This window comes from Equus przewalskii, chromosome 2, assembly GCF_037783145.1.
Source record: "Equus przewalskii isolate Varuska chromosome 2, EquPr2, whole genome shotgun sequence".
In the NCBI taxonomy this organism is placed as follows: domain Eukaryota; kingdom Metazoa; phylum Chordata; class Mammalia; order Perissodactyla; family Equidae; genus Equus; species Equus przewalskii.
The window spans coordinates 77,583,595-77,611,434 of record NC_091832.1 but is presented as its reverse complement, the minus strand read 5'-3'; the positions used below and the strand labels follow the sequence as shown (position 1 = coordinate 77,611,434).

General features: G+C 36.6%; 1 long non-coding RNA gene across 2 annotated transcripts; it reads right to left on the bottom strand.

Annotated features, from left to right (window-relative positions):
• On the bottom strand, positions 1-26,730 carry LOC139081783 (uncharacterized). Of its 2 annotated transcripts, XR_011537096.1 has the most exons (5): positions 26,362-26,730; positions 26,155-26,198; positions 15,084-15,149; positions 5,380-5,581; positions 1-4,924 (listed from the first exon to the last, which is right to left on the bottom strand). It is a non-coding gene; the product is annotated as an uncharacterized lncRNA (long non-coding RNA). The 2 variants fall into 2 exon arrangements; XR_011537097.1 differs by lacking the exons at positions 1-4,924; positions 5,380-5,581; positions 15,084-15,149 and adding an exon at positions 23,291-23,342 and having other exon boundaries at positions 26,362-26,485.
• Between the last annotated feature and the right edge of the window lie 1,110 nt (positions 26,731-27,840).

Below are 27,840 nucleotides of genomic sequence, written 5' to 3'. Positions count from 1 at the left end.
TCCACAATAGTCAAATTAAGGACTTCTTTTCTTATTCTCTATTCTCCCCTTACTTGACAGTTGGACATCTCACAAAAGTAGTCTCCATCACAAACTTCTCTTCTGAATTCCGGATCACTATCTGTAAATGCCTACATGATGTCTCCTATTGTTTATTTTAAAATGACTTCAAACACAAGATGTCCAAAACTAGACCCAGATTCTCTCCTCCATTCCTCCCCCCCAAAAAATTCTGATATTCTTCCAGTATTCCCTGACTTGATGAATAGCAACACCAACAATTCTGTGGTCCAATCTTTTTGTGGTATATCCTTGAAGTTCTCTCATCTTCTCCACTCCTCCATTAATCACTATATTCTGTGGATTTAATTTTCTAACTATTTTCCAAATACTTTCACTTCTCATCCCCTCATTAGCACTCCAGTCAACGTCACCATCATTATCCATTCATGCTTTTTACTATATTTGCTTCCCAGCAGGTCTACCTAAATTCTGCTCTTGATACAACCCACTTCTGATTGTTCTCCATGTTTGTATTGATATTTTTTGGCTTCCATAACAAATTACCACAAGATTAGAGGCTTGGAATGATACTCATATTTTATCTCACAGTTTCTGTGGGTCAGAAGTCTGGGTCAAGGTTAGCTTAGCTTGTTCCTCTACTCTGCATCTCACAAAACTAAAAGCAAGGTGGAGGCATGACTGCATTCAGTTTTGGAGGCTCTGGGGAAGAATCTGCTTCCAAGCACATTCAGGTGTTGACCTAATTCAGTCCTGTGCTTGAAAGACTGAGGTCACTGTTTCCCTGCTGACTGTGTACAAGGGTCACCCTCAGCTCCTAGAAGTCTCACTCCATCCTTGCATGTGGCCCCCTAAATCTCAGAACCAGCAAAGGCATGTCAAAACCTTCTCCCATACAGAATCTCTCTTTCTCTTCTGCTGAATCTGTCTGGGTCCAGTCAAAGAAAGTTATCTACCCTTAAAGGCTCATGTGATCAGATTGGGCACACAGGCATAATCCAAGATAATCTTACTATATTAAGGCCCATAACCGTAATTACAGCTGTAAAATGTTTTTTGTCATCTAATGTAGCATATTCACAGGTTCCAGAGATTAGGGTGTGGACATCTTTAGAGGGTCATTCTGCCTCCCACAACGGTCAATGTCATCACTGCCGTTAGCTTAAAGGCAAATCCCCTTAACACAGCCAACACAGCCCTGTAATAAATGGCCTAAACCACTCCTTCAACCTTGATCAATGCAACTTTCCCCTCATTTTCTCTAGCCCAGCCACACTGGCCTTCCTTAAGGCCCTCATACTTTTTATGCTTCCATCCTCCATAAGGACATTACACATACTGGTCTGTCTGCCTAGAAAATTTCCTTCCAATTTCTTTCTCAGATAATTTCTACTTATCCTTCTGCTTTTAACCTTAAGACAGACTTCTTGATTAGGTCAAAATCCCATTTGTAGCCCTGTGTACCAGCTCTTCATAATCTGTCACAGTTTGATTTTACAGTAGTCTGTGATTATGCAACCAAAATCTCTCTCCACTTCGGCAACAGCTCCATAATGTAAGGAGTGTGCTCACCTCTGTGTTGGCAAAGTGCCTGCCACCAGCTAAGTGCTCAACAGACACTCCTCCAGGGAGTGCTGTGGGAATCGTCACAAGGAAAACTGCTCCAACATGGAATTACTACGTTGAAATTCATAAATTTCCTATACCTGATTTTTCAATATTAATAACATATTACAATATCATTTTACAATGACATCATGTTAAAGACGTTTCAATATATATAATTTATACTACCTATAATAATAAAGTGTCATTAATCCTATAAATGTTAGACTATCTCTTGACCAATTGTAGATATAGATCATTGTCAATTTTAGTTTCTCGGTTTTGCCTTTTAATGCTGAATGGGATTTTTTTTCCAGTCTCTTTTTCAACTGAGGACCCAAGAAAACAAGTGCCAACCATTGCAGCATAACAAAGGAGGTCTTAGATCATGTATCAGGACTGAAAAAGAGATGCCAAACCAGTTTTGTCAACTTTACCTAAGATGTATCTTCAAGTTATACAAGCAAAGATTAAGAATTTGGCCAAAAAATTGAAGAACTGTGCCATGTACATCTCCAGTCCTTCTGCTGCACCGCCCCCCCCATGGGAGAGGGAAGCATAGAGCGTCCCCTGGAAGAACTTCTTTGGGATCCCTCAGAGAACTTAATACGTGTCTCCTGGAACTTAAGGAATATAGTGGAGTGGTGCCTTACTCAAGTTTCAGGAAGCCGAAGTGGAAGAAGCTGTGTAAAGTGACAATGCCAGCAGGATAGGGGCTACAGCTGAGAGTTAACTGCAATCACTCAGAAAGCCACAGGTCCCTAGAGAGGCAAGGACTTTTCACCACAAAGAGGCCACGGGAAGAGGAGGAAAATGGAAGGGCCCCGCTGGTGCAGAGGCTTTTGCTCGTGTCAAGAAAATTACAGAGGAGAGATTCTCGGTGATGCGGGAATCTCCAAGTGCCTATGGGAGAGGCCATTTAAAAAATGCGCCACAAGCAGCAAAACCACCCCCAGCTGAAAGACTGTCTGGTCTGACCCCAAGCTTGGAGAGGCTGAAGCTGGAACTAACAAGTAAGAGGTAGAAACTGGCAGAACAAAGAAAGAAAAACTGATTGTATGCCCCTTTTCCAGTGCCAACAGGAGCTTGTGACAGGCTGAGATGGGATGGCGAAGGAGGAGCAAAATTTGAACTGAATTTGGAATTTTGTCAAATTAATTAAATAAGTGAAAGTCCTTTGAGGACTAAAGAGACAGGAGGTCTTCTAAAGATTATCTAATAGTAAAGTAACTACCAATCATTTAGTACAAGGAAGGGGGAAACCAACATAAGCAGCCAGTTTACAGGAGAAGACGTGAGAAAAATTAAAATTGTTTTAAAATTGCCTCCTATGAATTATTTTCTTAATGTTCATGGTACATATTCAGGATACACAGATTACAAAATCATTAAATGTATACATCCACATTAATGTGAGCATTTCTAAAACCCTGGAACAAGCTATCAAATATATGCAAGGTGAAATAAATGCTCAGTTTTTAAGGATAAAGCATAAACAAAGGTGCAACTTCTTTTGCTTAATTAGTTCCACTTCTTACAAAGTAAAGTATATTTCAATGACAAAAAGTCACGTGGTATTTCACTCTTGCTTTTGTGTTAGCACATAAGAGCATCTTGAGAAAGTGATGAAAGAAGAAAATATCTGACATCCAGATGTTTATTTTCTTAAGAAATATGTCTAAGAGTTAGATATTTGCCACATTTAGACTTGCGTGGCCTCCACAGAGATGACAGAAATCTTGTTCCAACTTGAGAGTCCCAGAACCCTCTGAAGTGGCTGAGAGGTTAGCACAATTCAGAGGCAGGACGCACCAATGCTATCCGTCTTCAGCTCAGTCATTCAATATGACAATACAAAGTTTGACCAAATGTGAAATTATGCCAATCAACCACTTCGTTTGTGTCAGAGTAGAACTTCACAAAGGATGATTGCTTGTATATATATATAGAGCCCAGTGTCAGATAATCACAAGGTCTGCATTTCTCCTTTATTATAGATCATGAATTTGGAAGCTGATTAAATTCGCATGTTCAGCATGCAACAAAGAGTTCTAAAGGGGGCTGGCTCCGTGGCCGAGTGTTAAGTTCCCGCGCTCCGCTGCGGCCGCCCAGGGTTCAGATCGTGGGCGAGGACATGGCACCGCTCATCAGGCTGCATTGAGGTGGGGTCCCACATCCCACAACTAGAAAGACCTGCAACTAAGATATACAACTATGTACCGGGGGGGTTGGGGAAATAAAGCAGAAAAAAAAAAAAAAGTTTGGCAACAGTTGTTAGCCCAGGTGCCAATCCTTAAAAGAAAAAAAAAAAAGAGTTCTAAAGAGGTAACATAGCTTCATACTCAGAGATTAGTAAACTTTTTTTCACCATTGTCCATATACCACTCACTTTTTTGTCTATTTTTGCAGTTAAAAATGTTGGTAACCATGCAGTGTCATTGTCCAAGAAAATATGAAGTTGGAATCATTCATTTGTGGCTTTTTGTGCAATGTCTGAAAGTCCAACAGTTCTATTAATATAAATATGTGTGAAACTGTAGACCGAGTAGAGTTCACAAAAAGATAGATTGATGACGACAAAAACTAAACTAATAGTAATTTATACTGAAAGGGAAAATAAAACGAAAGCCACAACTTACTTGAGGCAAGTTTTATGATGCATTGAGGAAAGTTTTCTCTGTGCAAAACAAAAATGCCAATTTCCTGTATCTGCACATGCACACAAACGTTTTGTAACATTGCTGTATCCACTTATGCACACAGACAGATGCTTTGTAACATTGCTGTGCCTGCCGGTGAACACAGACACGGTGACATTGCCTGGGCTCATATGTCAGCAGGACTTCACAGTACATTGAGTTCTTGATAAATTCTATAAACAAATTGTTTGCTTCACACATTCAAGATTGTTAATTCTCAACAACTTACTTATTGTTATACTAATAAATAACCTTTATTCCTGTTTTAAAGAAGAAAATATAGAATTCTAATTTTCACATCAGCAGACAGGACCTGCCTCTACTTTTTAGAAGTTTATATTAGAAACACAGTTCAATTATTCAAGTTCTAATCTACTGTGTTCATTAATAAAAGGAGAGATGTGCAGATGGCAGTGGTTCTCATTTTTCAAGACCTTCCTACGAAGCCTTGTTTATACACGCCCAGAGTAAGGATTCCATAAACGCTGCTGCTATGAATAAAATCTGTGTTCATTTTTGTCTTCTTAGTGAAATCATTCTAAAGTACCAGTTTGACACACAAACAACAGCCTTGGTCCTTTTGAAAATGTAGTGGCCACCTGCATAAATTCAGGTAAGGAACAGAGTTACTAAGAAGTGAATTAAAATCATGATATACAAACCTTGAAAGCTATGCAAAAGTTTGATTTTAAACTAATTATTCAGCTGAAATATTTATTTAACCAATTTAAAGAAATTTAAATTTACTTTTGAAATGTTTTGAAAAGACACTGGGTAGCTTGCCAACTGAAGTTATCGTGTAATAATTTAAAAGATTTAAAAAAAAGTAATTCACATTCCTGTCACATCCAAATTATTTCCATTTTTTCATGTTATCAGGTCTTTGTCCATAAGTACGCATAATTTACGACGTTTTGTTTCTTTCACTTATATCATTAAAGATTGTAATTTATTTAACCTATTCAGTCACTCAGAATAGACTAGAATATGCTGTGGTAACATCGAACTCCAAAATGTTGGGGTTTATAACCACAAAGATTTATTTCTCACTCACTCTCTGTGCCCACATGGGTCCCCTGGGGCTCATCTCCAGGACTTCTTACTTGGAGAGGCAGGCTGAGAAAGGATCCAGGGGGAAGAAGACCCACACACAGGTTTAAATCTTCTGCCTAGAAGTGAAGTTTGTCACTGCCATCCAGATTTACTTGATCCTGCCTAACTTCAAGGACGCAAGGAAAAGTAGTGCTACCACGTGCCTGGACAAGAGAAAGAACACGTTTTTTGAACAATACTGATGACAGTCCCATCCATTTTTGAACATTAAACTTGTTTTAAATATTTTTACAATTTTAAGGAGTGCTACAATGAATATTTTCTTACACATTTTTTCTGTTATTATTTCTTCAGTACAAATTCCTAGTAGTGGAATTACTGGGTCAAGCTTACGAATATTATAAGGACCCAATACATACTGCCATATTGCTTTTCAATGTTATAGTAAATAAATGTCTCTGTTGTATTCCCCTAGGAGCCACTGTGTTCCTCTTGGTATCCCCATTCCTAGCAGTGCCTTAAAGTATAGGCAATCAAGGACTCATTGGGTAAATAAATAAAACATCCTAGCCTATGATTTTGCAAAACCATCTCCTTGTTTTGAAATATCATGACTTTATATGGAGAAATGGAAATATTTTAACTGAGAGAAAATATTTTGGAGACTCATAACAGTTTAGAAATCTATCATTCTTTTATTTTCATATTAGTTTGTGATGCCAGTCACAGATTGCTGATACAGGAAGCTCAATGCAATCCTACTAGTACTATCTATCTATCTATCTATCTACCTATCTATCTATCTATCTATCTATCTATCTATCTATCTATCTAGCGTATCTGTATAGACACACTACCATTTTAGGAACAATAAAATAGTATCTAGATTTGCCTAGAATTTCTTTGATAATGACTGAATTAGAATTCTTACTTGCATTCAATAGGAACAGACTTTGGCTAATTGAAAGCAATGTTTTGAAAGGAAATTGAGTAGCTTACTGAATCACTAGGAAGACTGAAAAAACAAAGTTTCAAAAAATAGGCAGAAACTCTTATAGGCAAAATCTACCCATGTGCCCAGTCAGATGGAGGACACTTTGCTGTGACCACTGCTCCTTCAATACAACTGTTGGCATAGATGCCTCTGTTGGCACATGACATAGGTGCCATTGCTACCCCAATTCTGCCACAGCCTTTGGAAACCAGAAGTTGATGCTACTGCCTCTGCACTCTCTCCAGGCTCATTTCCTCTAGATTCAAATGCTTAGGTGGGAACATGTGATTGGCCAAGAATAAGTCAAGTGTCCAAACCCCAGGCTGCAAGATAGGGGGACACAGTGTCTGGGACTTTCAGCTTCTGTAGACAGAGGTGGGATGTGTTCCACCAATGATAATGCAGGGAAATATTCCCCAGACATAATGAGGGAATTCAGAAGCAGAGAAGCACAAACAAACAAATTTCAACAAAAATGAAGCAAATATTTACTACAATTAGCAAAATTAGACATTTTCTACAATTTCCTTTAGTATATTCCACTTCCCCCAATCCAAGCCTCATTGAGATTGTTCTGGTCACTTCCTCTGCCCTTTAGCCTTCAGGATTTAAAAACTTTGCTTTACTTTGTTTTCTTCCTATAAAGGGAGTATTCATTTTAAGTTTCCTTCGATGAGTCACATCCTACTGCTTTTAGAGACTCTAACGCATTTCCTTTTTTATATTTTGGTCATGTCATTCTTTATAAAGTCTATCCAGTCTATCCAGAAATGTATTGCAAGTTATTCAAGATACCTCCTTTCTCTGCTTTGGGCAAAGAGGAACATGTGGGCAGAAATTGCCAATATGCCAAGAATGAAGATGCAAACAGCAATAGGACTTTGTTCCTCCTAGTTGTGTAGTGGGAAAGACAAACAAATAATTCCAATACAAATGTATATGCCACATAAATGAAGTGGATATAGAATACTCTAGGCACACAAAAGAGAGAGTGACCAGTCTTGCTTAGGAAAAGTTTCAGACGAGAGGATATTTGACCTGAGGGTCTCCATTAGCACGAAGTCCATCATGCAAGGCAAAGAATAAGCCCTTATAGGAAACGTTGCCACATTTTGATTTCCTTAACAAGTTTCCTCTGAGATGCAAATTTTATCAAGAAAAAGAATAATTTAATAATGAGCTGTCACTGCATTTAAAGACATCTCTATAGCATAAGTTATCTAATGTTAAATAATTTTCTAAGCTTTTGGTACTAACTCATCACTGTCCCAGGTAATTATTTTCAAAGTAATAGAAGCTTTTAAAAAGGAAAGAGAAAATTCAAATTAGAGATACATATTTCAATCTTTGCCCCTCTAAAGCTAAAAGAACCTATCTTTAACTTTACGTCTTTTTTATCACTGACATAATGTTTATTTTCAGTACAAATAATACCATATAAACCACCAAAACAATTTTAAAAGAGCTCAAGGTAAAGTTTACAAAATCATCAATTTTTAGAACTAGCAGTTGTCCTTCCTCCGGTCTAAGGGCAGCCAAGTTCAAATATTACCACCTACACCTAGATTTTCCCCCACTTCCCTCTCGGCTATCTCTCCATACTCCCTCTGACTTAGTACCATTGACAATTCCTTTGCAGTACAGTTTCGGTTGGGAACCATTGATCTGATCTAAGGGCCTCATCTTTCAGAGGATGAAATTCAAATTGGGAGACATAAAGTGACTCAAATCTACTTGGTTCCAAAGTCAAGTCAAAGGCAAAGATGGTGAAATCTTTGAAAAATATCTCACACTGAGATTAGTAGAAAGTGCAGTGGAGTATTTAGTTGGGAGTTTAACTAAGTGTTTCTTAGGCAAGCAAAATTGAATTCAGGTGTATGAATGCTTTATGAAGGTATTTTCAGCTCAACCTTACAAATAACTAAAAAGTAGTGCTCCCTAACAATGGAATAAATTGTCTTACATGATGGTGAATTCCTATATATTTGTTGTATTCCTGAGGATAACAAACTTTGAAGACAGGGTGACTTGGAAGTGATCATTGCTTTGGACTGAAGATTCTCCTGGAAAATTCTAAGGTCTAGAGACTCTTGATCAGATGATTCAAGAAGGAGTTCCATTTCTGTCACCTCCTAATTCTTTCATCTGGGACGAATCAATAGTTTGTCCTTACCAGATTATTGTGATGATCTTCTAAGGTTGTACATGTAACATCACAAGGATATTTGTACTCTACTTCACAATTTGCACTTTATACTCTTATCCATCATCCAAAACTCTATCAAATATGTTATTATTTAAAAATAATTGGCACTGAACTCAAAACATGTGACTATTTGGGCCATTGTAAGAAAATAACAATAACAACAACAAAAACATCCGTCATGTTTTTCTTGGAAAATGAATTCTCAGGGCACATATTGTGAGTTTCTCTTTCAACCCTAAGAGTCTGTTTAATTCCCATGACCTGTATCTACATCAACAGGTTATCCTGTGCAACTAATGAAAAACAATAAGGTGGCAGAATGTTTATCGTTGTTTTACCTCACTGCCCTAATTATTTTGAATTAGTGTAGGTATAACCATAAGCACAAATTAATACTATTTTGCATGGCATTTTACTTTGTTGAAGAGGCAAGAACTTCTACCTGTATATAAATATGACCTTGTCCCTTAGAAATTACAGGAAGAACAGAGCAAGGAGATGGGTTTCTGATTCTTTTAAATCCAGAAATATAGAAGAAAGAAAGAGAAAGTGAGGGATGAAGGGAGGAAACGAGAGAGAGAGCAAGAGAGAGAAAAATAGAGAGAGAGAAAAGCACTAGACAAAAGAGAGAACTTGAAAGGGCTCATTTTCATCAGATTAAATTGGTGTTATTTTTCCCTAGTGTGCAATAACGGAACACCATGTGTAAGGATTAGCTCAAATTGATTTAAAGGCACCGATCTCGTTATGAAAGGTCTTTCAAAGGAAAAACATGATGTGTTCTGGCACTAGGAAGACAGTGCCAGGAAGCACATTCAGCAATTTGCTTTCCAAGTCGGAAACAGTCATTAAATCTAAAGATCAAGTTGTTTGCAAAACATGTTCAGGCACAAACTTGTTTCTAACTCTGCTGAACATTATTGCCGTCTGGTCTCATATGAGGGATTGCTTATAACATTGTCTTATATTATATTGCTTATAATATTGTCCTTCAGCTTCATCTCTGATAGATATTAACTCAATATATGAATATACACAGTGCAATTAAATTTGTTAATTTGTCCTTTAATAATTGGACACATAAGGAAACTATGGATAGAAAAAAACCCAAAAATTTATTTACTTACAAACTTTTAGTGTATTGTGGGAAAATAAATAAAACTTCTGTTGATGAAACTAAAAGAAACATTAAAAATATTACAATGAAGCTGCATCTCATAAAAGAAGAGGAAAAGAAAACACTCTGAAATATGACTAGAATAGTTAAAACTTCATCAGATTTCTTGCTTAAAGAAAGAGTGAGAAAAAAACTAAAAATAATTAACTGAGTCAATCTTATAGAGGAAATATTTATGAATCTCATTTATTATAAAACATCATCTATCCTCTGGCTAAATGATTCATAAATAATTGGTTACCTAATACAGTCAAGTGTTACCTAACGATGAGGATATCTTCTGAGAAACACATCGTAAGGTGATTTTGTAGTGCAAACATCATAGAGCACTTACACAAACATAGATGGTATAGCCTTCTGGTACTAACCTTATGGGACCACAATCATATATGTGATCTGTCTTTGACTGAAATAATGTTATGCGGTGCATGACTGTACAACAAAAATAAGTTTCCAAAGAGTCAATAATACTTGCCATTCTTACAACCACCCGCCTACATCTTTCCAATGTGTTAGCCATGGAAAACCACACACCCCAAAAATTAAAGTCTCAGAATTATGCTTCCTGCTTTGTAATACCCAAAGGCATGATTATCTAATACAGTGGAAACCACACCCTGTTTATGTGTTACTGCTGCTCACTTAAGACTGTTCTGGTTTCTCCTACTGTTTCCAAAACAAAGATAAGAACCAGACTATATGATTTCCAAATAAAGGAAAGTGACAGATGTGAATATTATAGGAAACAGATGATCTGCCTTACAGGAAAACAAACATAAAGTTAAATAAAATAAAAAATTATCTAAATAAAATAAAATTAAAGTTAATATACTACATATGTAATTAAGGGATAGGAATACTGGCAACATTATAAAGTTAAGTCAAGAGCATACCTAATAAGGTTAAAAATTTTTCCTTTCTCCTACAGATACCCAACACAGGACAGAGATAGAGGACAGAGATACCCAAACACAATATTCACAGTTCATGTATGTTCACCTAGGTGGTGCAATGCTAACATACACCACCATCAAGTGGACCTCAAAGGAGAGCAAGTGGGTCAAGATTCTGAGTACCTATAGTCTCACATCGTCCAAAATGTGCCTTAAATTCATCCTTCCCAATAATTTCTTATCCATCATTATCCTCTTCCATTCCTCACTGTCCCCCCTTCCAACTAGAAGCTACTTAAGTAGTAGAGCAATGATGATTGCATAAACTTCCTAAGTCAAGTCAATTAATTGAATCACAGAAAAGATACTTACTGACCACCTACTATGTGCTAGACATTGTTCTAAGTGCATTGTAATCGTCAGTGGAAAAAGCAAAAATATCTCCCTCACGGAGCTTACATTCTAAAGGAAGCCTACAGAAAACATTAATTGAATAAATGAGTAGATAATAAAGTATGTTAGAAAGTTATAACTGTTATTGGAAAAAAAGCAAAAGTAGGCAAAAGTAAGATCAAGAGTGCGTGGAGTGTGTAATTCCAATAGCGTGTTGAGGATAATCCTCATTAGGCAGGTTCTCATTGAGTAGGTGACACTTAAGATTAGTGGCTGGCCACATGGATTAACTGATGGAAGAGAATTTCAGGCAGGAGAAACAGCCAGTGCAGAAGCCCTGAGGAGGTCATTGTACAGAATTTGGCTATTACCATGAGGGCAAGAGGAGACTGTTAGAGGATTTTAAACAGGGGAGGGACGTGATCTGATTTATATTTCAAAATTATCGCTCTGACTGCTGTAATGAGACTCTAGGGGGCAGAGGTAGAAGCAAAATGACAAACTGGAGCCTGTTCAGTAAAGTAGGTGAAAAGTAATGTCTTAAACCCAGGTAGTAGAAGTGGAAAGAGTGAGAAATGGCTAGATTCCAGGAAATAAGTGGTCATGGAAATAAATTGTAAGAATTTTGTTCTTTGGGTACCATGAAGAGGACACTCACAGACACAAAGGGGAGCCTTGAGTTACTGAATAATTCTGTTTTCCTGGTCAATAGCATGAATGTAGCTGGAAAAATCAGACCCAACTTCATTTCTCCTCTGTCCTAGTCTTAATCATTAAACTTTTTAAATCAAATGAAAGTCATTTTTCATCATAATATGAAATAGTTCTTCATTTCAACAAATTTCCCAGTAGCTACTATATGGCAGAACAATGCTACACATGGTATAAAAGGACAAATCAGAAGTAGTCCCTGTATATTTTAACAGAGAGAAAAAGTCATTTAAACAAGTAAGGACAATTGAGTGATATCATTTTGTGCTAAAAGTTTAAGGAGGTAAATTAGGGTTCAAGGAGGGGTGGTTTTGGTGAAGGGCAGATGGAAAGGGGAATTTAAATGATTTTTGGATATGCTATCCTTGAAAAGAGTCTTGAAAGACGAATAATATTTGTCACAATAATCAGTGTATTTCATACAGAAGGGGAATATGAACAGAAACACAGACACATGATCCAGGAAAGTACTTTAGGACAAATTTAGGAAGTTTGCTGTGATTGAAGCATGGAATTGTTGGAAGACAGTTCTCCATGAGTCTCTCATGTTTCTGCACATCACGTAAAAGAGGCATTAACTGCCCTTTTGTTCCAAGGGTTTCTTTGATAATTTGCTGGATTGACTCACAGAACTCACTGAAAGCTGTTATACTCACTATTATGCTTTACTACAGCAAAACGGTACAGATAAGAATCAGCCAAGGGAAGAGACACATGGGGCAGAGTCCAAAAAAGTTCCAAACACAGAGCTTCTGGTTGTCTTCCCCAGTAGAGACATATGTCTATTCACTCCTCCCAATAGTGATGTGTGATAATACACACTCAGTATTCCCAGCTAGGGAAGCTCCCCTGAGCCTTGCTGTCCAGAGCCTTTACTGGGGTTCTGTTATATAGATCTGATTGACTGTCCATGTGATCAACTTGAGTCTCCAGCCCGTTCAGAGGTCTAGCTGATACATGACCCAAAGCCCCTACTATAAATCACATTGTTACACTATCTAGGATGGCTCAGGGATCCCAGGTAAACAAACACACTTTTTTCAAGCAGTACATTCCAAAAGCTTAGAAATTACCTCCCAGGAACTGAGGACAAAAGCCAGACATCTCTTTGGGAAAGGTTAAAGTTTTTACGACACACTCTAAACCAGGAATCTCATGTTTTCTGCCAACATCCATGAAACTGTGGCAGGATAACTTATTAACTTGCAGTCAGGGAAAAATTTCAGACCTTAAACAGTTCTTGATAGGAAAATGGAGAGGGATTTTGCCGAACGATATGCATAGAAAAGGAGGTAAGGAAGGACCACATCATGGATTCCTTTTATGCTTTGCTGAGAGGTTGAACTTTTACTCTTTAGCCAATTCAGATTGTATGTTTGTAGAGACACCCAGTTCACATTAGAAATATGATTTTCCTTAAGCGTCACTCAACACCCCATATATAGAGGCAAATACTGCAAGTGGTTGGAATGATTTCAGTTTAGGAGTTTTCAGGAAAAGTGTTCTGGAAATCTAGAGGGCAAAAGCATTGAAGATGTTGGTAATAAAAAGATTGAGTTAATGATCCAGACTTTATCAGCAGGAACAGAGAGTCATGAAGGGAAGGAAGCCTACCAATGGAAGTAAAGAAAAAGAAAGGTCTGGGGGGATAGAAGGCAAAGAACAGGCATCAAAGGAATAAAGAAGGGAGATGCGGGATGACAGAAGAATATGATGAAAGATTGACTTACTAGACTGCACAGCTTCAAAAGTTGATCAGTTGAACTAACAACAAGGTTCAGGATCTTCTAAAAGCATGGGTTGTTAAGATTAACTATAAGCAAATTTTAGACTCAAAAAGCATAGTAAATTTGAAAGTAAGATTAGTCGTATACAAAGACATTAAAGTCACTAAAGAGAATGTGAGGCATCATAAGAAAGAAAAAGAACATATGCTAGAAGCCAAAATGCTAAATGAATGGGGAGAGTCAAGTTGGTAAGTGACAACCTGGAAGGGCTAGAAGTGTCATATCTAGTGACAACAACCTCAAAAAGGAAGCGTAGAGAAATAGTTGTCTGGAATTGTCTGGAATGCCAATGTTTTCCCTATGTTGTATGGAAAATTCAACAGCTTTGATACGAATGGGCTTCAAGGGACAGTTCTTGAAACTAGAAGAGACCTAAGTTTCAGAATTGAAAAGGGGTGAGTGAGGAGGGGGCATTTGGGCATTCTCTGAAGAAACTGAAGACATAGGAATGTTTGCTAACAGGAAACCCAGCATAAAGAGTATGCAATGATCATCAATGGTGTGATGGTTAATTTTATGTGTCAACTTGGCTGGGCCATGAGAGGTGGGAGAGGGTTGTCCAGATAAGTGGTTAAACAGTATCCTGGCTGGTGTTTTGGGGTGAGATTAACATTTGAGTTCAATACAAATACAGCAGATTGTGCTCATCTAATCCACAAAGGCCTGACTGGAACAAAAGTCTCAGTAAGGGAGAATTCGCTCTCTCTGATTGACTGTCTTCAAGCTGGGACATAAATCTTCTCTCGCCTTTGGAGTCAGACTCACATTGCAACTATACCATCCGCTCTCCTGGGTCTCTAGCTTGCCAACTTGAGATTGTGGGACTTCTCAGCCTCTATAACCACGTGAGCCAATTCCTTACAGTAAATCTCTCTCTCTCATCATGCACCACATAATGATGCATAATGACCATAGTCAACAATGGACCACATATATGATGGTGGCCCCATAAGATGAGTACCACATAGCCTAGGTGTGTAGTTGGCTATACCATTTAGGTTTGTGTAAGTACAGTCTCTGATGTTTGCACAACAACAAAATCGCCTAACAATGCATTTCTCAAAACATATCCCCATCATTAAGCAATGCATGACTATATAGATGGATAGATAGATAGATAGATAGATATAGATATAGATATAGATATAAATATCTACTATTGGTTCTGTTTGCCTGGAGAACCCAGACTAATACAAATGGGGAGAGGTTATCAATGGAACAAGAAATGAAAGAGACACTGAAGAAAGCAATACGATAATGAAAATGAGATATTACATGGCTACGTGGACCCAAGAATGAGAGGCATAATGGGACTGATTTTCTGCAAGTTTCTAAACTCACAAACACAAGGTCTCAGTTGCAGAGTAAGGCTACTGAAGTACCAGAGTTGAATCTTTGCTAAAGTTTCCAATGGGGTGGTATTAAATCTTCTACTTAGGAGTTGCTGAAAGGATGAGCTAGTTTATTACATGCTGTCTCCTAGTAAAATTATCTGACACAGAATCTTGGTTGTCTTAAGCATCGGAAGTGGAAATTATACTGACCTGAGGCCAGAAGGCCCAGTATCTTCTGTCATGAGTTGGGGAGAGATATTCTTTAAAATGGATTCACTGCAATTAAAAGAACACATATAGTTTAATTTAAAAACCTAAGTCATAGAAGAAATCAGGAACGTGATAACATCCACCTGAAATGCTCAGAATAAAAAGAGATTAAAGACATTAAGTGGGGAAACAGATGAAATTGAGAGACAGTTTTCTTAAGTGGGCCGTTACCAAGGAAACTGAACAATGCATCTTTCTAAATCCTTTGTGTTTTCCTTCTATTTCTGCTTATTTTTGAGAGCCATAATGTGACTTTTTGAATTATGTGGCTGTGCTACTCACACGTTAAGAAGTGTGACCCCTAAAGAGATCTGGGCTTCAACAAAAACAGATAGTTGAATATCAGGCTAACAACAAAGTGACATTGCTTCATTTTCAATTAACAAATTGTCTCTCAGGACTTGACATTTCTGAGAGTGTTCAGAGATTCAAATAATGCCTGCCAGAGAGGGAAAAGAGCAAAGGGAACGTTTAAGAACTGACATTTAATGGCGTTCTTAACCTCTTTTGTACCATAAACCTCTGAAGTATCCGATGATCTCCTTATCAGGATAACCCATAAAATGCAGAGAAGTACAAAAGAACTCAAGTGTGTTGAAATACAGTTCTCAACAGACACTTTCAAATTGTGATGCTCTCATACGCATACTTTTTATTAATAGATTAAATAAGGAGATATAGGGACAGATCTAATAATTTCAATTATTAGATCTATAATTTTATAGTGATAAAAATGAGGTATTTTGAGACTTCTGCAACAGCTGTAACGTGATATGAAAATTTCTGTGTCACCCAATACACAAGTGATTGGGAGCCTATCCTTAGCTTCAAGCATGTTGAAATCTAGTAAAGTAACCTAGAACAAAAAGGGATGTGGGAAATAAAGAATAAGACAGTCACCTTGTAAAATTTACAAAAGGTATATTATACGGCCCAGAGATTTTTGTTAGTGCCATAGAATGGATTCCAACTCCTAGCGACCCTGTGTACAGCAGAGTGGAGCCCTGGCTGGTCTTTTTGCACCATCCTCTCATCTTCCAGAACTATGCCAGACAATGTCTGCTGCTATTCATAGGATGTCCATGCCCAATATTTTCAGAAGTGGGTGGCCCGGTCCTTCTTCCTAGTCTGTCTTAGTCTGGAAGCTCCACTGAAACCTGTCCACCATGGATGACCCTGCCGGTATTTGAAATACCGGTGGCATAGATTTCAGCAACACACAGTCACCACAGTATGACAACTGACAGATGGATGATGTGGTTCCCTGACCGGAAACTAAGCCAGAGCCACAGCATTAGAGCACTGAATCTTAACTACCAGAACACCAGGGCTGGCTCCCGAGAGTCAACTTGGATATATATTCTAGACTCTAGGCCTAGAGAAACTGTCACATTTATGCACCAGGGGTGTTTATTTTATTACAGTATTTTTAGTAAAAGTATGAAACTTAACAACCTAATGGTCCATAAAATAAATAAAAGGAGGTTTTATATAAAGTTGGATTTATTAATAAGGTGAAACATTATGAAGCAGTTAAACGATGTAATGTTGGCCATAATAGTGATACGGGTGTCAGCATCAATGGTCACATTACACTATCCATTTAGGTATCAACGTTAGTAGTAAGAGCTATGGGACTCACGGGGAAATCTCTAAGACACAAATTGAGCAGAAAAAATAACAGGCACAAGGAAAGTGTACACAGTATGATCCACTCGTACAATTGAAAAAATCACAGCCAGAACAATGCTATTTATTTCTTACAGAAAGCACACCGAAATCAGAATGGAAGAAGACACACTAACTTAAGATAGCTGTTATCCTGCGGAAGGATGAGGCTAAGGACAGTGTGATAAAGCAGCCTTTATACACCTGTGAAACTGTATAACAAGATGTTGATAAGTGTTTATTCTGGAATGTGGGAGTATGGATCCCTGTTATGAGATCTGAAGAGTAAATGGAAAGGAACAATATCAAAAATCTGATGATTAAGAAAAACAAAAATAAAGATAAAGAAATTCTTCCCTACTGAAGCTTCTCAGCGGTATGCTCGGGGACCAGCAGAAGCAGAATGTATAATATGATAGGCTTTTTCCACGGGCAACTAGGATTTGTGAGGAATTCCAATACTCTCCCAAAATATGATCAGTAATGGGATTTGAATACTCTATCTTGATAGAGTATGAATCTGATTGAAAGTTAAAAGTTTGGATGATAATGTATAATAATGGTGTTTCAAATTTTTTTTTATAGTCTCTACTACATGCCCTGGGCTTTGTAATCATTTAATCCACACAAAACCCTCTGAGGGTTATTTTATAGTTCAGGCTATTTAGGTCAGATAGGTTCAATGACTTGCCAGAACTCACACAGCAAATATGAGGAGGCGATAAGATGTGAACTCCTGCAGTCGGGCCCCAGGGTGCATGTTCGCAAGCACGCCTCCTACTCTGTGGGTGTGCCTGCACAGCAGTGCTGAATTTGAAGACAAACATTTGTATTCTTGGGCCATGACTAGCAAGCACTCAGGGCTACAGACAAAGCACTCAGTGACTTGTCTAAAGTCTCAGCCAGTACTTTTGCCCCATGAAATATTTATTGAGCGTCTGTTGCATGCTAGGTTCTACCATACAAGTTTTGTACATATATATCGTTCCTTAGTTATTGAAAGATATTTTTGAAAAACTCCTATTTGCAAGATGCTGTGGGAAATAAGGCAGGGTGCCTGAGGTAAAGAAGATTGTAGCCTAGTGAAGAAACCAAAATACGAACAACTAATAATATTATGTGTTTTAACGAGTTGGAAATTTGCCGATCTGACAAAATGAGTTCAAAATAATTTTTATTGAGATATAATTGACATAAAATTTAAAATAGAGGAGAAAAACTTTTCCATATAACACAACAAAACACAATACTGAGGAGAAAAATATTATGATGTATAAGAATAAAAAGTAAAACAAGAATTACCTAACAATTCTCACCCAAAAAATGGTGATATCTAGAAGCCAACATGGCTTTCTTAAGACTAAGTGGCCATAACACTAATATGTGATATAAATCACATGCATTTTGATTTAACCAAGCAAGTTAGTCAAATTAATGATCAATAGAGAGTCAGATGTCATAGCCACTCAGAAGGCATAACCTTCTTACAGCAATCTCTAGCACACCCCGTTTCTAAAATAAAAACAAGCAAAATTCCCTAGCTGTATATATTCCCCCATTAAATAATTCAGATTCAAGAAACTAAAATTAAAACTAAAATGTGAATATGACGCTCAAAATGCCCATAGACAGTTTGACAAGTTAGTATCTTTTCAAAAAGAACTGAAAAATCAGAATGTTCTTTAAGAGAAAGACGCAATGAGTTTTTCTATGACAGCAGTCTCCTAAAAGGTGTAATGGTGATTGATAAATATTTTTCAACATTATGTTTAAATATGCATTTTAAAACAGCGTGATCAAATGTTTAAAAATGAACTTCTAAAATTACATTTCCCAAAGCAGTTTTAGAGGGAAGCCTGAAGGTCCTTATCTAAGACATTTGTGCATTTATGTTACTGAATTTTACGTTCCACATTTATGTGTATTTTAAATTTCAGACTAAGAAATCATACAGCTTGATAAAGGCTCTGAATGTAGAAATACTAACACGACTGCTTGGATTACATCAAATGTGAGGCTTTTTAATGTGTTTTGTTTTGTTTTACAGAATGGATAAACTCATATTTCTTTCATTTTTTATTTTGGGGGAACCTAGTTTCCCTGTATATTCTTTGATAGAAAAACCAATTGAAAATAGTGAAATATTTTTCCTTACCAGTAACGTCGAAACATCTCTATTACATAGAAAGAGGGTAGGACCATAGTATTATAAAATTTATTCTTTTATTTATTTGATAATTCATTCGGCAACTTAATGAGTACCTACTGCTTGCAAGGTAATGAGCTGTGGGCTTACAAATAAGTAAGAAAAAACTCTACCCCTCATAGAAGGTTTTCGTATTTCTGATACGTTTTACTCCTTTTGTTCGTGCTTATTGCTATTTCTGTGATAACTAGTAATTAATTGCTTTTGCAAAATTGAGGATATTGTTCACTCTTACATCAGGGCAACAAATATCACTTCAGCCTAGTAAATTTCAGGTAAAACAGAGCAAAATCAACATTCACTCTTTAAACAAAACTAAATTATGTTTTAAGTTCTGAGATATTTTTATATTCCAAACTATTCCTGTTTATTTTCCACCTACTTCTAAGGCCATCGGGAAATAGTTTTTTAACATCTGATGCTGGCTGGGTTTACATTCTTCCTCAAGGGAATTTATAAATTTTTCTACAATTTCTTCTACCAAAGTTTCCAGATAATAACGCAAGAAGAAAAGAGCATGCTATGGTTAAATAACGTGGGGAAGGAATGTAGTGACTCCACTTAAGTAGATATATTCACTGCAGAATTTCTCACATCCTTTAACATGCTAATGTGTATTGTGACTCCAAAGAAACTATATAGAATGCAGTATTTCATTAAATCATTTGACTTTGGAACACTTTATTCAAGGTTCTACAAGGACAGGTTTTCTGAGAAATACCTTTGGGGAAAAAAATGTGCTGGTGCAGGCACTTAGAAAGAAAAATGATGAGTTGTGAGAGCAAACACGGGTTTACTAAGAAGTCCTTTCAGCTAATCCATTGCCTGTTTAAGAGAGTTACTGAACTGTTATGCCTGGGACTGGAAGAGAGAGTATATCTGAATTTTAGCAAGGTATTTCATCACGATAGCAAGAAATGTGGGCTGGATGACAGTTTAATCACTTGGGAACACGTCAGGTTAACACAAAAAATAATAATTATTTATGTATGTCCACCTGGATTTTTGCCTCTAATGATCTCACTCAGTCCAACTTCTTAATCCCTAGTCTTCACGAGGACATCGATGCAACCTCACTAAACTGCAGGAGGAAGAGACAGCTGATGGACTAGTTCAGGGCAGGGAAAATCTTTCTATAAATGACAACAGAGTAAGTATGCAACGTGACTTTCTAAAAGCAAACTATGCAGAAAATATAGAAATCTTTGATGTGCAATGTGAAAATGATAAGAAATTGCTGTCTCATCATCAACTTCCACTCAAGCCAAGCTACAAATAACAGCATTAATTATAATAAGACTTTGTATGGACCTGCTTCTGCAGGCAGATTCTGTAGCAGTGTTATTTGTAATATCTGCTGGAGCACCTTACTGTAATTTGAACACTGTGTATTTTCAATTAATGTTAAAGTTACTGTTCCACGGTATTTGTACAAGTTAGCTACCTGGGGTTAGTATTCTTACAATTTCTCTCTCCCTCATGCTGTTGCACATCTTCCTCTCCTTTCCTCACAGGGAAGTATTACAAAGTTTAGCAAGTGTTCGCTTTCAGGATTTTAAATTTAAATTGTGAATTATTTTCTACCCATGGATTCAAAGATACCAGACTTGAATATAGTTCACAGAAAAAGAAAGGCCTATAAAATTCCTATAAAATAGAGAGAAGAAACATGCTAACTTAAAAGGAAAAGGCAAGAGGGTTATTTTTAAGCTGAAGGAATTTTTTTCTGAATCTTCAACTGGGGAACTATCTCATTGGAGGACATTTACAAGGCAATGTAATTTTTTCGTCCTCCAGATAAGAGTCAGTTAACAAACAAGAAGACATCATAGTGAACTTGCATATTTCTCAGCTATTTCCATTAAAATGCCATCTGGCTTATAACTGGAATGGAGCGAACTGCATCCTTCAATTGGCTGTGTGATTCTTTTCTTTCTTGTTGAAGTATCAGAATGCGGCAGTGAGCCACCACATTCGGATGCACAGGATTGAGTATAGAAATGGTATTATTCTAGGGGCTGGCCCCGTGGCCGAGTGGTTAAGTTCGCGCGCTCTGCTGCAGGCGGCCCAGTGTTTCGTTGGTTCAAATCCTGGGCGCGGACATGGCACTGCTCATCAAACCACGCTGAGGCAGCGTCCCACATGCCACAACTAGAAGGACCCACAACGAAGAATATACAACTATGTACCAGGGGGCTTTGGGGAGAAAAAGGAAAAAAATAAAAATCTTTAAAAAAAAAAAAAAAAAAAGAAATGGTATTATTCTTGCTGTCCAAAGGAAAGTTCAAGGGTAATGACAGAATTAAAAATAGAAAATGTGGTTGCCTTGTCTTTTGATCTGTTTTCTCTCTATAACCACTGAGAAATAAAATTGTTTAAAACAACACTGAGGATATTTGGAATAATGCAAGGAATGCTTAAAACTATGAACGGCCACTGCATGGAGGTTGTCAGCTCTGACGGCTCATTCCACTTTTGGATTGTAACGTGTTCCTTCGAGTCTTTTTATTATTGGTCTACATTCAGACTATAATCTGTCTGTGCTCTATACAATTTATTTAAAGGAACCCTTTCGTATGTGAGTATTGTGTATCAGTGATAAGAAAAATAAAAAATGGTTTCAATAGAATTTTTATTATTTCTAAGAAAATGTCAGAAAAGTACATCTCAGTAAAATTAAAAATTATGCTCCATTAAAAATAGTGAAACTTTTGATATGCTTGCCTAGTAAAAGTGTTCCATGGACAAATATGGTTAGGAATGGTAATATATTTCCTTCTGGAAGATTTACAGTGACATTAGATTTCAAGGAAACATGTTTAATTTTGCTTTTCCTGTGATTTTTAGACTTATTTTAGGGATAAACATTTTTAAAGGTATTCAGTCTAGAAAAAACTGATCTACAAATATATGAAAGCTCTTATTCTGTGAGCAGCTGAGTTAGTTTACTGAGATATTCTGTGTTAGTCAGGGTAAGGAAGGCTAGCTGCTACAATAACAACCCTGACATCATAGTGGCGTACATGATGAATGTTTTTTTCTTAACATAAACTCCAAAGTTGATGAGCCTCATCTAGTATCTCTTTTAGCTTGCTTTCCTCCTTGCTTTCCTGTCAGCTATTTGGTATCCTTCCATCCTTCCATCTCCAACATCTCAGAGGACTTTGCTTTCAGCCCAGCCCACAAGAGAGAAAACATGAAAGTTACACAGGATGTTTTATGGCTGGGCCTGCATATACAGGAGTGTGTCACTTTTCCCCTTGTGACATGGGCCAAAACTTTATCACATTGTTCTACCTAGATATCAGAAAAATTGGGGGAATTTAGATTATTGTGAGTTAAGAAGTTGAAGAGAACTGAATATTGGCAAACATTCACAAAAATTATTTATGCTAATCCTTTAAATTAAGGTTCAATCAATCTTTACTTTCAAGTTTAAATTAAATTAAACTTATTAAAATTAAATTAATTTCAAGTTAAATTGGTTTTTGAAAATAAAAGAGTATCAAAGTATTTGCAATTCAAAGCCCAAGAAAGAAAATTATTTTTAAGTCTGATCTAATATATCTTCTCATTCATTTTAAGAAACTGTGGGTGTCTGTGTCTGTGTATCAATTTCGGATGTGCAAATTTTAAAACTTTCTTAGTAAAAATCTCTCTGCTCTAACATATCTAATAGCATTTTCTTACAAGTATCTGATAAATCACGATGATGGTTTTGATCATAGCAATTAACTGATTTTGGAAGAAAAATTAATTTAAGTCCAATATATGTAATTTAAATCGATAGTTATGATATATTGTACAGTTCTACATGTACAAAGTTATACAGCATGTGAATATACATAGAGACCACATATTTAAATGGATAATCATAACATTATAAGGCTAATTGTTTTAATGTTGCTAATGTGTGAGTTCATTCATTTTAAGAATTAAGTAAGTACACAAAGAGCATATCCACAAAGCAAACTGAAGTGAAAATGATGTTTGAATTCTAGCCAAAAAGACCAAAAGGAAAAAAAAATAAGTAAATACATATAATCACTTCTCTTCTCTTCTCTATTGAGATTCACTAAAAAGTACTTGATTATTTCTGTTTTGAGTGTAATCAGAAACCTGTAACAACAATTAAGTAGAAAAATAATAATGATCAAAGTCAAGAAGTAACACATATCCGCACTCTAGTCCTAGAGTGATGCTTCTTAGAACATGCTCAAAAACCCTTCACACAAATCCACAACCTCACCTAGATGCCATCAATCTCAGCAGGACCATATGCCCTACTTGCCTGAGACAGAGGTCTCCTTCATAGGGCCATCAACCTAAGAAGGAAAAAATACCCGTTTACTTATACACACATACACACACACCCCCCTCTTCATAGTAACGTTTTTCTATAGTTTCTGAGAAAGAAGTGGTGCTCTGATAAGTAGTTCAACTGCTTGTACTCTGGATATCTCACCTTTAAGGACTTTGCTGTTCAATTATCCTTCTTCTCAAATCTTCTAAGTCAATGGCTTTCTTCTTTACTGCTGTCCCACATGCTCAGGTATCCTCATCCAGTGAATGGATTCCTATGATCCTTCAACTCTGCTGCTTCTCAGTTTCTTCTTTTCTCCATGATCAAATCACTTGCAATGTATCTATACCCAATATTGCTACCATGACCCCACCCACTCTTTCCATTACCTTCCTGTGATCTGTCTTCTCTACTTATCTATTGAAACTCCTCTTACTAATGCATCCATGACCTCTTCATCTCCAAGGCCTAAGAACTTTCCCAGTTCTTTTCATCCTCATTCTCTTTATAGTTTATCTTTCCTGGCCTCCATGACAAGCCCATTTTATTTGTTTTCCCATGCAATTTTGACATTTGTTTTTTAATTCCTCCGTAACTACACTTTCTTTCTCTCCACCTCCCTTTAAACATGTTTGTCAAGGTTTACTTCCTCAGTATGCATGTCTTTTCCCTCAGCACTCTATCTCTCAGCTTTGTTAAAAAATTTATTCTCAACGTCTTTAGCAATCTTGTCTATGGAAGTGACTCCCTTAGCCGTATCCCCAGTCCAAATGTCCTCTCTCAAGTCAAGCCTTGTGGTTACAACAGAGTGTTAGACATCTTCTGCTGGATGCCTTCACTGCAACCACAAAGCGAATATGACCAAAGAAAACTTCACTTTCTCCCTAGAGCTAACGCCTTCTTCTGACATATCTATCTCTTTCAAAGAAGCCTCTATTTGCTCATTCACCAAGGCATAGACCTTTGATCACTTACTGATTACTTGACATTTGGGGCCATATTCACACAATTGAAAAATCCGACAGAGTCTGTGTCCACAATGCCTTTTAATCTTACTTAAACTACAATGTTTATTGCAAATCCTCAGAAATTGCTTTCTTACCTACTGGTCTTTCTGCTCTAATCCACTCTAAGCACCGATGTCCAATTATTATTTTTTTTAAGTTACCAGATCTCTTCTTAAGGACAGTCAATTACCTCTTCGAGAACATGCAATCAGAGATCAAAGTCTTCTACAAGGTGGCCTCTACCTCCTTTCCCCAATTTATATCCCACTGATCCCCAGTGAATATTCAATAATCCAGTTATGCTCATCTACAAATGTGTCCCCATGATTTTCCTCTTTTAAGACATTACTTATGCTTCATCCATTCCCAGGAATTCCTTCTACCTCTTTCTCCCTCCTGGACATCATGTCAATTCTATTTATCTGTAAAGACCATCTGGTCAAATTTCACCTTCTTCAGATTTGTCTTTTTTAATCCTCTCAACCATCTTAAAACCCTTATATAATGGCAGTTAGTTTATTCTGACTTGTATTTCAGATACAATGCCCCAGCCTCATTCATAATAAGTTCTTGAGCAACTATTTTTCTGTTTGCATCTGTGGCATTAAAATAAGAACCTTGAACACAGCCATCGTTCAGTAAATGTTAGTTGAATCTACAGATCTTTTACTTTGTTCACTCAAGTTGTGCTATTCAAATTTGAAATTTACATAATGTAAAAATCTAAAGAGTTTCAGAAACTTTGGGTAACAAAATGGGTATATTTAGTTAAGCAAACATTAAAAGCTTTCTCAATAAATTTAAATCACATAAAAACAGTTAAGAATCAAAGAAGAAATCTAACAAACAAAATGAATTGAAAGATTCTATAAAAAAGTATAAATATCTAAAAGGCAAAAGATGAGCATAAAAAAGAAAGTTTAGAAGTGAGAAAAAGCATATTTTCTTTTTAAATGTTACTGGAAATATGCTGCCCCTGATAGTTTTTCAATATTACCAAGAGAGAGATTAAAAACAAAAAATATGCAAATGTCCTATTTCTGCTTTAATTTATTTCCTTTTATAGGCTTTCTATTAGATTCGCTGCCAAGAAAACCTATGCTGTTTAGGGTCAGGAATTTATTTAGAATCTTCAAACTTCATAACTAATCTTTAATGAATTCCCCAAATAATATTCACAACTAAGTTTCCAGTGACTGGAATAAAAATGTCATGTCTCAGTTCAAAAGTTCTGGAAGCTCCAAGGGTTTGAAAATGTTAGATAATAATAATCATGAGGGACGAAAGGAGAGCAAGTAGTGGTAGAGTTTGTAGATGATTCCTTCAATAAATGCTAATATATTTGAAGACAGGTTTTTGGTTTTCCTTAAAAACCTTTGGGTTTGCAGAACTTACCATTGTATCGGCAAGACCTTGATTCACGATATACATTAATGTGACTGGGACATGACTCAAGTGAATCCTGTAAAGTCGCTGCTCAAAAGTGGTAGCCACTCAATTGCAGCAGCAACATTGTCTAAAAATTCAAAGCAGAAATGAATGCTCTGAATAATACTGTAGAATCTAGTATAAAAATAATTCTTGAAGCTCCAAAGAATTAACCACACCATTTTTGAGATCTTGTCCCTAGGTAAAAATAAAACTTACATTTTCACAGTTTTAGACAGCATTATAGCAAACTATACTTGAAACAAAATTAAGAACACATTGGTCTGTTGATCAGACAAAGCTCTGGTTCTCAGAGCACGTGTATTAAAGCAAAGCAACCAGAATTTTCTAAAATTCAAGAGAGTTCGTAAAACTAGGTAGGATTTAGCTTTGACTCACCTCTTACTGTAAATGGTCCAAGGTGTTTCTACCAAATGTCATTTCTTTTAAAGAAAAAAAAAAAATTCTTATTTGTTTTTCTATCTTAAAGATATTTCAAACAAAATATTATTTAGAATTTTTTCAAGGCTCATTTTATTTTCCTTAATTTTTAAATTTATGAAAATTTTAACCTTTAGACACATTCCTGGAACCTTTCTCTCTTACCTTGAAAAGCATAAGCATAGAATATTTTCTACCACGGTCCTTTTTCCTCTCAAGTCAAACACAGTGGAGGACTGTCGGAATTTACTTGATGTCTATTTACAGCACGGGTTTTGAATCACACTTTTGAAAGTCTTCTCTCCAAAAGTAGACTTTTAAAGATCTCCAGTACTTTCTCTGACAGACTGTATAAATCAAAGCAAAAATTTTTAGCTAATTGCTAATTTTCTTTCCCTCTCTATAAAATCTAGTTAATAATTCAGAGCTCAGGAGCTGTACCAAATATGTTACATAGGGAATTGAAGATCAGAACATTCGACAAGTAATGATCCAACAAATGCTTCTTTCTCAGGGCTGAAATAGCTCATTTATAAATTGCCTGTTTTTTTTAAAGACTGACTGAACCGACAGCTTGATCTATCAGTTTTGAAACATGCCCTGAAGCACAAAGACAAAGAGAGAGAAGCTCAGATGGAGGAATGAGGTCTGTGTCACACCTGGCGGGGTGCCTGCTGGAAGCTTCAAAGAGTGAAGGAAGCTGCTTTCAGGTTGCGGAGAAGGAGCTGACTCAACAAAGCCATTTTCTAAGCTTTAAAAGATATCTTTCACAAAGTTCTAAAGACTTCCTTGCTTCTCTCAGGTGCCTGAAGCCTGCGAGAAAATTTTTAATTAACTTAATTCAAGCCTTGTAGTTTCTATGAACAAACTGGGAAAACTGTGACAGGAAGTTTTCCTTCATTTTTCTGCTCTTCTTTATACTCCCTGAATGTGATTTTTGTGCCCAGATTGTATAGATTTCTTAACACAGATAATCTCTTTCTGGGCGGAATAAAAATATTTGCTGGATTCTCATTGAAAAATATCTGAAATTCTTAAAATGAAAAGCTAAGTGCCGAACAAATGAAGGGTAAATAAAAAACTCTTCTACACATTTATCGAAGGAATACTCAGATATAAATATGTGAAATATCTTCAGTAAAGTACAAGGGGGATGCTGTCACATTGTTGGCCAGTTAAGCTATTAAAATTTCTTACATTAGACATACTTGGAGATCTTGTCTCCCTTTGTAGTCTAAATCCAGTACATTGGCCAGGCTTTAAGATCTGTTGTAGTCATCCTAAAAATACCCTTTTTTATGAGATCATGGAAGCTCATAAAAAAATATCAGTGCTAGAATGACCCAAGTCCTACAAAAAAGTCAAACACCACCATATTACAAAGCCACACTGAAGCCAGAAAAGGAATCAGAAATTCAAAATGTAAGAATATAATTCTATATTTTCAATTGATAGTCACAAAACTCTGTGGTCTTGCAATTTCTGCTATTCATGCAAGTCTATTGTATTTTTCTCTTTTCATTGAAACTTTTTCACACGATAGCATATACTTGCCCCTTCACTTAACCTATAGCCACATACAGTCTTCTTTCTCGTGTAGCCCAGTAAATCTGATATCTAAAATATCACCAGGTGTCACTTCTT